Below are 11,914 nucleotides of genomic sequence, written 5' to 3' on the forward strand. Positions count from 1 at the left end.
TAAAAAAACCACCACCCAAACAAAAAAAAAAAAACACCACTCAAAAAATACACACAAGCACCACTCAAACAACATACACAAGCACCACTCAAACAACACACACAAGCACCACTCAAACAACACACACAAGCACCACTCAAACGACACACACAAGCACCACTCAAACAACTCCAAACAATGTAAACTCTAGCAATCCCTTCCTGCACCACAAATCACTCCAACTACAACCTACAACTATGGGAACATTTGGCTTTGCCTTAAATAAAGACAAAAAAACACAATTATTGAATCATGCAGGCAAGGTGTGCATTGTACTTGGGCAAATAGGGATGCACTGGTAACCAATCCAGGGATGCGCTCACATCTAGCCCAACCCACGCAGTGATTACAGAATGCAGGCAAGGTGTGCATTGTACTTGGGCAAATAGGCTTCCCAACTTACAGTAAGTGTGCCAGTTGTCTTTAGCCTGAATCTTAGTCGCACCACGAATGCTACATAAGTACAATGCAAGGGTGCATAGACTATAGGGGCTAGCTGTATACGTACTTCTGTGTGCGACTATGATGCAAAATCAATACAAGCTTCCACACCATGCTTCATGTCACATATCTGTGACATTATACTGCACACACTTCATATGAACTCCTGTGCGACAAAGTACTAATATAGTGTCCCTGGTACTCTGGACCTCATTCAGAGTCGGTCGTAGCGGCCGCACTGTCGTACGCATCCGATCTTTTTCTTCTGCGCCTGCGCACGGCTAGCTGTGCCCATGTGCGTACGAGCTCTACCGATGCAAAATACTGTCGGTCGTAGGGCTTCTGAAACGGAAGTGGCTTGCGAAAGTTGATTGACAGGAAAGTCCATTTGTGGGTGTATACAGGGGTGGTGGTCTGCAAAGGGAGGCGTGCTTCAGCGTTTCCAGGCGTTTTAGGGGAGTGCATAAATTATCTGCTTCGCACGACCATGAATTGTGGAAGCATGACAATGTCACTCTACGAACAGGAACAGGCTAAGGTAGGCAAGAAGCGTCCGTAAGCCACAACAGTACAATCGTTAATCCGATGTTACATGTGATGTTTCTAATTGGAACCACACAAACCAAGCAGCTAAGATTCGTGCATTGTAACTATTAACACTGCTAATTACTTTGTAAATGATTTCACTTGCGTGTGCATTAGGGAATTCGTAACACAACAGTTTTTTTGTGCTTTTTTAACTTATTTTTTAAAACATATAGCATTGTGTTTTGCGTAGCAGCCTTTTCAGATACCATACTTTTTAAACCATGTATACATTGATATAGTTAAATATAGACATTTTGTTATTAAAATTTTGTTTATTTTTGCAAATTAGCCTTAAATCACAATTTTAGTTACAATTGCTAGGGCAACATTTGCCTATAAATAAAAATAAAAAATTAAAAAAACTTTTCTAAAATTAAAATAAAATAAAAAAAAAAGAGCTTGAGACATTGGTGGCAAGAAATATGGGGACTGAACAAGAGGTGAGGGAGGAGATATCCAGGGCTACTTTCGTCATTTGGGCCGGCTCGGAGGAAGAGGTAAGCTACGGACAGCCGACTGGTGGGTAACCCGCCGACTGGCCTGGCCAGAGGTAGTTGGTATTTCCTCAGGCCCTGGCATAGGGCTCTCCATACTTGCGGGTGTGGTTGTTGGGCTGCCAGAGGTGGTGGTCCTGGGAGGAAGGGAGTCTCGCTCCATCATGGCAGGTGGGTTTGCCTGCTCCTAGGTATTGGCCCAACGATCTATGGCCCCAGCAATGGTCTCCAGGGCCACCGCCACCATCACCAGAGTGGTCTCCATCCTCAGAAGAACACATCTGTTCTCCTGAGTTTGGGAGACCAACCTGGTGAGGAGAGGCACTGCTCGGTCTGATAGTTGCCCTGGAGTAGACTCCACAGGGTCCCCAGATGGAGTACTTGGATACTCCCCTGCAGAGTCTCCATCTGTGCTGGACCCAGACCTGACCTCAGGAGCAAGCACTACCTCCCTTGAGACTGAAAATAATAAAAAAAACATTTTTTTTTTTTTAAAAAGACGCATACACGTTTGAGCTTTATACTTTTTTGACTCCAAAAAATATTTACATTCTTGCACATGTGGAGCGTTGAAGTTGGCCATGTCAGTGTACATAGTGGACACGCCGACTATCTCCTCTTCCATCACATATCCCTGAGCCAACGTCTCCAACCTCATCAAGGACAGCCCCTCAGGGATGGGACCACTGTCCCCACAGCATGGTCCACCCTACTCCATAGCTTCCTCTTCAGCTGGTACTTGAAATCAGTCCATCTGACAATGTGAATTTGCATTTTTTAAGAGTTTGTTTATTTAATTAAGATCTCGCTTTTGACTTCAGTACACTCACAATATAATTTTCTTACCATTTTTTCACGACTTTCATGGTTCTGTGGGTTGTCCCCACAGCATTAACAGCCCTGGATATCTCCTCCCAAATCCTCTCTTTGGCTCCAGCCCCCATATTTCTTGGGGCATGGATAAGGTTATCCATTGTCATGGTCACCAATGTCTCAAGCTCTATCCTTGAAAATGGAGGATTTCTGTGCCTTGGCGTGCTTGGCCCCGCCTCCTCCTCCTCTAGTGGTGGTAGTGGATTCCCAGCACCTACAATATTTTGAAATTTAGATAATTTAAAAAATGCATTTTTGGAAAATATGAACTGTTCTTGTGTTTTTATCAAAATGTGTTTAACACTTACCTGCCTCATTTGGCCTCTGCCCACCATGCTCCTCGCTTGCCATTTTCAAAACTTATGAGAGAGCATGAAGAATAGTGCTTGTGAAGACTATTTTATAGATGTGAGCGCATCCCTGGATTGGTTACCCGTGCATCCCTATTTGTATACGTACAATGCACACCTTGCCTGCATTCCCTAATCACTGGGTGGGTTGTCCGAGATGTGAGTGCATCCCTGGATTGGTTTCCCATGCATCCCTATTTGCCTATGTACAATGCACACCTTGCCTGCATTCCGTAATCACCGGGTGGGTTGTCCGAGATGTGAGCGCATCCCTGGATTGGTTTCCCATGCATCCCTATTTGCCAACGTACAATGCACACCTTGCCTGCATTATTCAATCATTGTGTTTTTTTGGCCTTATTTAAGGCAAAGCCAAATGTTCCCTTACTTGTGGGTTGTAGTTGGAGTGATTTTTGGTGCAGGAAGGGATTGCTAGTGTTTACAGTGTTTGGAGTTTTTTGAGTGGTGCTTGTGTGTGTTGTTTGAGTGGTGCTTGTGTGTGTTGTTTGGGTGGTGCTTGTGTGTGTTGTTTGAGTGGTGCTTGTGTGTGTTGTTTGGGTGGTGCTTGTGTGTGTTGTTTGGGTGATGTTTGTGTTTTTTTTTTTTTGGGGGGGTGGGTTCTTTCTTTGTTTTTTTGGGGGGGTTCTTTTTTTATTTTATTTTTTGTTTTTGGGGGGTGGGCTTTTTTTGGGGGGGTTCCTTTTTTTGTTTTGTTTTTTGGGGGGTGGGTTTTTTATTTTTGTTTGTCCATAAATTTTAAAAACCCGGTTACTTTGTGTGTTTTTGGAGGATCAAAATAACAACATTCTTTGCAGACTCTAGTAAGTGTGCCAGCCTACTGCAAGCTTTTTTTTTTTTTTTGGCTATTTAAAACCAAAAAAAGGACATTATTCAAACAATTATTGTCATGTTATATTGTTTTGTTTTAGGTGTTTAACAGTGTAGTTTGTACAGGATCCAGGTAAGTGTCTATTTTAAACAACCTAAAAGTTTGTCGTATTTAAAATTAAAGTGTTTTATGCTGTCTTTTTTTACATTTAATAATGCATTTGTTTGTTTTTTGGATAAAACAATAATTATGTTTACATATTTTTTTATTGCCCAATTTCAAAGTTAAGGATTGTTTTAACAATAATAGTAGTAATAGACGTGTTTTTTTTCATAAAATTATTTTCTTTTTCTTCCATAAAATCAAACAACACCTGTAGGGGTTCCACAAACAACACCTGTAGGGGTTCACGAAGATTGCACAGCCCGACCCTGTAAGAATATGCACCATTATTACTAAGCTAAGTATTTTTGGTAAAATATTGTAAAATCTTTCTCAACACGACTTTATTTTAAAAAATCTAACTTTACAGAGCGATGTGGGCCAGCTAATAGTGGCCATGTTGCCCCCCACCAACCTTCCTCAGCCTCCTCCTGGGCATAGGCATAGGAGGCTAGCAAGGGCCAAGATATATAGAACACGTGTCACCCTTTTTGGAATGCCTGATGATGTGGTTGTAACCACTTATCACCTGCCTCCAAATATTATCCTAGACACTCTTTTCAATAATAAAGAATGATCTGGAAAGTCAGATTAACATTCCTACAGCAATCACACCACTTACACAGTTGTTTGGTGGTGTTACATTTCTGCATCTCAGGGTCCTTCCAAACCACTGTGGGGCTGGTGGGTGGCCTCTCCCAGCCCTCATTTTCATGGATCCTGAGGCGTGTGCTAGATGCATTCTTCAATCATATAACAGATTTTATTAGTATGCCTTTGGATATGGAAGCCCTTGATGTGGTAAAGCAGAAGTTTTCTGAAATTGCAGGCTTTCCACACATCATACGGGTAGTGGATGGCACTTGCATAGCACTTCAGCCCCCTGTATGTGATGCCTCCCTCCAGATCATCTCCCTGAATGCCAAATTTCCAGGCTGCAGCCACAATGCATAAGTGATCCAGCATTCAGGGATTTGGCCAAAATTAAGCACACTGCAAGCTGGTGATGCGTTGCTTCTTGGTAAGTATAAATCCATTATGTAGCTATAGTAATAGTGTAAACATGTTTTCATGGTAAATTTATGTATCTTTTGGTGTTCCATTTCCATCAGGTGACAGTGGACATCCTTGCACGCCCTGGCTGCTGACTCCTTATTTGAATCCCACACCAGGGCCACAAACTCAATATAATGCCGTGTTTACTGCCACCAGGCAGGTGGTGGAGCACTGTATCGGTCTTTTAAAGGGCCGCTTCCAGTGTCTCCATCACTCTGGTGGTGCACTCATGTACTCGCCGGATATGGTTTGTCGCATTGTGGTCCTGTGTGGGATTTTACACAACATTGCAATAAGGGGTTGAGTACCCATGCAGCCAGAGGATGCCTTGCCAGAGGATGGCCCCCTGGAGGAAGGTGTTGTGATGCTGTCGGGGGGGCCAGACGCGATTCTGTGGTTTCAAGATTTTTTAGGTAATAAGTTTTTTTTTTTAATTTTACACTTGGAGCAAATGTATTTTAAGGTGAACCTATTTTTTTTTTTATTTCACAAAAATCAAAACACTTTCCGAAACTGAAAAACTAATGGAACCCATTGGCAATACCCTGTACTGTTTTTGGACAACTAACATAATTTTTCCGGATATACCACCACATGTTTAGTTAATTTTCATTACATTTTTTTATAGTATCTGTTAAAAAAGAAATATTGTGTTTGAGTTTACCTTTTGTTGTTTATGTCTGACTAAGCAAGATATTTATTTTTATAAAAACCTAAGGCCATTTTTGTTGTGTGATTCTGTGATGAAATGCTTTGTACAATTAAAAGCATGTTGGCAACATGTTTGTTGTTGAATAAATGTTTTCACAAAAAAATAGGTTTGGTGTAAATGTATTTTTAAACCCATTTTGAGGTGGATAATGTAGGGCAACCCCAAACAAAAAACAAAAAAAACATTACTGCAAATGTTCTTAAGGTTAAAAAATACATTTTTGTATGAGTTACACTATGGAAAGGCACCCAGCTTTGTTGACAAAGTATTTAAAATGCAGAATTACACCATTTTTTTGGGGGAAAAAAGAGGACAAATGTTTTTAGAACAAAAACTTTACTGTAAATGTAAACATTTTTAAATGTACAAAGGGAAAAAAAAACTAAAACTTCTCCAGACTCCCCACAATCCGCTGGAGGCAGCAGTAGGCCTCCAATAGATGGCCACTTGCTCGAGTGAGCTCATCTCGTAGTCCCACAAGTATGGTGGTTAGATCTGTGGACAGAAAAATGTATTTGAAGGTCAAAAACATCTAAAAACTGACCCACATTTTAACATTAAACATTATTCAATGTCCCAAACAGAGGGTGGTATACACAATGATGTTAGGGTGTGTTCTAAAGTTTACTCCACACAACATTATTATTGTGTCGAAACTTTTATGGTGTTAAAACACTTTGAAACCCTAACTATGTGGCATAATCAAAAATACCCTAGGATGATTTATAAACAACTGGGAGGTGTATTCCTAAGTCATGATGGCCATATCCTTAAAACACACTGCACGTATTCACTTCTAGAAAGTTCTTGATAATCCAAAACTACAATGTGTTTGTTTGCTATGGCTAACATCACTTTTCCTAATGAAGTTACATCTTAATACATTTTAAACACAGTGTACACAACATTAACAAGGTTAGTCTGGTTCCTATCCCCTTCCCAAGTTCTGTGACATGTTTTATTTTAATCTAAAATACAAATCAAAATGTAAGCAATTTTTACACAAATTAATAAGCAATTTCCAAACCCCAAAGGCATACATTTTTGGGCACCCCCCAAAAAAAAGGCCCCAGGCACAAAACATAACCACAATATATTGAGTAACATGATTACTGCGCAATGATTATGACACCCATACTGTAAAAATGAAAACAAACACACAGCCAAAATATTATAAAAAAAACATGGAAAACAATAAACAAAAAGCCAAAAAAAAAATATTAAAAAACACATACCATCAGAGCCAGGCAAGGAAGCACCCGATGGAGATGGAGATGCCGAGAAAGTTGGAGTTGGTGGAATGGTGGGAGGGGAAAGGGAATTAAAAAAATCAAAGGGAGGGGATATTTGGGTTGTGGACTCGGGCACGGGAGTGGTGATTTGGGATGAGTGGGCAGGGGAGGGAGGAATACTAGGGGAGTTTTGGAAGAGGGAGGGAGGGTTACTGGGGGAGTATGGTGGTGGGGAGGGAGGGCTGGGTTGAGCGGAGGGTGAAGGTGAGGGGGAGGGCTGCAGGTTGGGCCCTGCATTGCTGGCAAATCTGCGGGCCCTTCTCTGTCTCCGCTGTGTTTCTAAAATTTAAAGATAATAAAAAAACTAAGTTTAGTTTTCACTTTTGGCTACACAATACAAGTACACTTTACATATTCAGTACAATAGGGACAACATACAGGAGGGTTTGTTTACATTTAATAAAAGAATTGGAAAAGGAACAGACATTTTTAACAGTCCACTAATTTTTACATTTATACAAACGCATACTTACATCTGCGTAATCGCGCCCGCAAATTAGCCAAAAGGACTGGCGACCGGCAGTGCAAATCGGACCACCGCCTCTCTAGTTGTGCTATATTGCGCTGATATCCCGCACGGTGATGGGCTCTCCTCACCTCCGCATAGGCCACACGCTTTAAGCGGTTGGAAATGGGAGGCTGGGCGTTTGTAAGCCGCCGGTCAATAATATTTACGAGAATTGACGGGTAAAGGCCGCGGCTCTCATGATGGCAATGGCAGATTTTACAGAAAACATGAAATATACATGGGGTAAAAGAAAGATGATTGGCTAAAATATTTACTCTGTTTCTTAAAAAATAACACTATTGGACAATCCTTTAAACATGTGACCCGAAAAATAAGGTCAGATTTGATTGGATAAAACACGCAGTGTGCAATTGCAAACATAAGAGTGCAAATTATCCTAACGCAAAATGCACATGCATTATTAAAGTTAACACAATTAGCAACAGTACATTCACAGATAATAAACATTACTTTGTTTTGGAAATTTAAAAAAAAAACGAGAACGGGGAAAACCTCCACAAAAAAACCAATAAAGTTTATTGACACATTAAAAAAAACTGATGAAAAAGAACAGCAAGAGTTAAACACTCTTAATTAGATAATTGACAACAAGCTAATAACAAGCTGTTCGATAGTCCATGTAAACATGACATGTGACCATCAATACAACACATACGGCCGCAAACATCACAACATAATTAGCATAAAGCGTCTGACAGTGCCTGACTACGATTGTCTCGTTCATTCAATCAGATCAGTCGGTAGCTAGAGGAGGTGCAGTGCTAACGAATGGGTGTCACTTTGTTTACGATCAACCTGCCGTACGATCGCTTCAGTTTATGATTTTGCGGTCGTAACCCGTACGACCGTGCAGCCGCTACGAACGACTCTGAATGAGGTCCTCTGTGTGCATATTTTATGTACAGACACAATGCAACTAAGACATACAATTTTATAAAAAGTAACTTCACTACCCATGATGGAACGTCTAAGATGTGGACACATCTAAATCTCCTTCCATATTTTCTGCCTGCCATTAAGGAAGTCCACAATCATCTACATCATTCACGACATTTGATTGGATATATGTGAAACATCTTGAAAGATTGCTGTAAATAGCAAACAAAACCAGGAGGGGAGGGGAGGGGTGGGGATGGGAGAGGAGGGGATAGGAGAGGATGAGAGGGGGGGAGGGGATGGAGGGGAAGGGAACAGAGGGGAAGTAGGCACTACAATATAAGAAGGGAAATGGCCCTGACCAGTAAACAAGAGAGAAGTTATATCCTTTTTTGGGAATATGGTTTGCTACCAGAGGTACACTATAGATGTGTCCTTGCTCATCTTACCTCTACACACTGTGTAGCGCAAAAAACTAGTCACATTATGTGTGCCTGCAGCTGATCACATGGTGTAGCATTCGGTGACAGTATGGCATACTGAGTCACAGCTTGGTGTACTGAGTCTCCAGCTAGTGCAATACTGCTATTCATCCACCTGGTGTCACTTTTAAAAAAACTCCATTGTGCACGCTTGAGGTCTTCAATGTTTTCAAATGATGCTTCCTGTGTAAGAACTACTTTATTTGGATGTTTTTTTATTCCCATCTCCAATGTCTAGTACAATACAGTACTGTATACTATACAGCATCTTATATTACGGTGGATATATTTTTACATCTGTTAGTATCAGCATGATAACACATCATTTTATTAAACACTGATGTGCGGCACTCGCACAGTGATGACATTCCTCAAATGAACGCTGATGTTAGTGGGGTTGAGGGGCGATTTATGAAATCATCACTCAACTACAAGTGCCAGCACAGAAAAAGATCTGTTTAGATCAGGGGTAGCCAAGCTCGGTCCTCGAGAGCTACTAACAGTTCACGTTTTCCAGACCACCTTTCTGGTGCACAGGTGTAGTCATTACTCACTAACATATTTGGAAAGTTCCCCAGGTGGAGCTAATTATTACACTTGTGCTTCTATGAGGAGACCTGGAAAACATGCACTGTTGGTAGCTCTTGAGGACCAGGGTTGGCTAAGCCTGGTTAACTTTAGATTAAACACTGCTCATGCGACTTTTGCATAACTGCATTTGCTGCACATACAGAGTAATTGATGCAGAAAAGTAAATGCAGGGTTGGAAAACACACCAAATAAAAAGAATATTAACTACAATTAGTGACATCACTATGTCTCTGCAGGCGTGCAGGAGCAGACACTGTGGCTACCTTGGGCTAGTGGTACTGTATGGTCGATGCTTAAAACTGGGGTTCGATAATAATAGTACATTCCCCCAAAGGGAGCGGCTTCTATCCTACACATAGAACATCAAATCAATTATACGAGAATAGGTTCATCGTCCAATAACATTCTGGTCTTATACCAACCCATGTGTTGAAAGCAAGTTATCATTTGTAATTGTGTGGTAGTTGGTAAGGTGTCTACATAGATTTCCCATAATTCTAAAAAGTTTTGAACCCAAACCTCCTTATGAAGAAAAGCCTCCAGACAAGCCATCTGAAAAAGGGATAAACTAGGAGGATTCGGATGAATCCATTGCTGGAATATTACTTTTTTGCAGCAGTGGAGATAATCAGCTGGGGCTTCATTCTACTCCTGGTACAGTATGTCTAGATTCACTAGTGTCACTCCAAGAATGGTCCATTGGGGCGGTAGAGAATTAAGAAGATGATCAATAGCAAAGGTTTTGAATTGCACCCAAAACCTTTCAATGAATGGACAGTCCCACAGACAATGATAGAGTGATGCATCTACAAGGGCACATTTAGGACAGGACAAATGAGGCTGTAATCTCATCAAAGTATGCATAGAAGGGGATAAATAACCTCTATGAAACAGATGGAAATGCATTTCTTTATACAGAGATGCTGGTAGTTTTTCTTTATATAAAGCAATTGTCACGCTCCTTACCACTCCGGTGCCTGTACAGGCTAGCACAGAGGTCTTCATGCACTGTGCATCACTTCTGGATAGCACAGATGTCCTCTGACACTGCACATCACTCCCGGTCGGTACTGAGGCCTCTTTGTGCTGCTCCTGCCCGTCCGCTCAGTGTCCTGTCACTGAGCATTGAGATGGCTCTCTGCAGCTCCTTGGTCACAGTGTGTCTTCCCAGCATGATGGCACACAGGTGGCATGACAGAGTTCCCTACTAAATCACAGTAGGGGCACAGCCATGTTGGAGTCTGTCACCTGATGCTCTTCCTCACCCAGAGCGTTGCTCCCAGACCAGATGATCACAGCATCCAATCCCTGGGGATCCTCCCATATACAGTAAATTCCATTTCCTCACTGGCCTCTGTTGCCAGTACAATGTCGCTTCCTGCTGAAGTTACATCTTTGTGCTGAGCTCCCAGGTACTCTGTATCTGAATGGTCCCAGTCCATTATATCCAGTTCCTGAATCTAGTAAACAAGTCTCCTATACCATCTTGCACACCAGTCTGGTTTTTCCACTGAGATTCATCAATTCATCAACATTGGACTCCTAACAATTAATTACATCAATTCATCAAAATCGGTCCCAACTGATCCATCAAGTTCTTCAATTCAAGTTATTTAATTCAACAACATCGACCCCAACCAATCAATTTCATCAATTCATCAACATTGGAATCAAATCCATCAAGTTCTTCTAATCACTAACATTGGTCTCTCAGCATTATTAGTCCCAATCCGATTCAGCCCATTCCTTTAGTATTATATATCCAGTCCCATTCTGACCTGCTGTTCAATAAAGACTTTCTATTCTTGTCCTTACTTTCGGGCCTATCAACCACTGTTGTATCTCTACCTCCTCACATTAATACATGAGGAAGTCCTTGCTCATGCCACCTAAGTTCCTTCACACCTCTCAATTATCCTCTGCAGCCTCCCACACCTGTTCCAAACCAAACCTCAGGCATGACAGCAATTATGTCATGAGTTTATTTTCATCTACTGTAGATAGAGAAGTTGACAAAGCCATTGGTGAATAACAGCACAACTATGTTTGTCATAATAAGGAACATGCATAGTAGTGTAAAATATGAGATAGCTTTAGACAGATTATTCTCACTTTGAAACACCAAGTCTCAGGTGTTAGACATATCCTGAGTAGATAGGGAGGCCAGAACAGTTGAAGTGCATTGCTGAACCTGTAAGAAACTTAAATTATGGACCATAAGAAATGGAAATTAGGAGCTCTCCACTGAGAGTTTTTTTTTTGTTTTAATATTAGCTAAGTGACAAATTGTCCCAGAACCAGCCCTAGCCCAAGAGCTAAAGAAAATTTGGTCCCACTATTTTAAAACACAGGGTTTGCTAAAAGGGGAAGACAGATAGAATGATATTTGATGTGCTATGCATTTCTTACAGTATGCCATGTGGACCAAACAGTCATTAAAAGTGGGTTATCTAATAAGTGACAGGGTATCTCCTGTTCATGCATATGCATAAACATATTAAATCCATCTCAGGTATAAACTGTTGTTCTGGTATTAGTGTCCTGGTATTAGTGTCCTGTTTATCCTTAATACACCTACACGTACAGTAGCAACCTGTATA

Source organism: Taudactylus pleione, unplaced genomic scaffold (genome assembly GCF_031769625.1).
Source record: "Taudactylus pleione unplaced genomic scaffold, aTauple2 ptg000277l, whole genome shotgun sequence".
Taxonomy (NCBI): domain Eukaryota; kingdom Metazoa; phylum Chordata; class Amphibia; order Anura; family Myobatrachidae; genus Taudactylus; species Taudactylus pleione.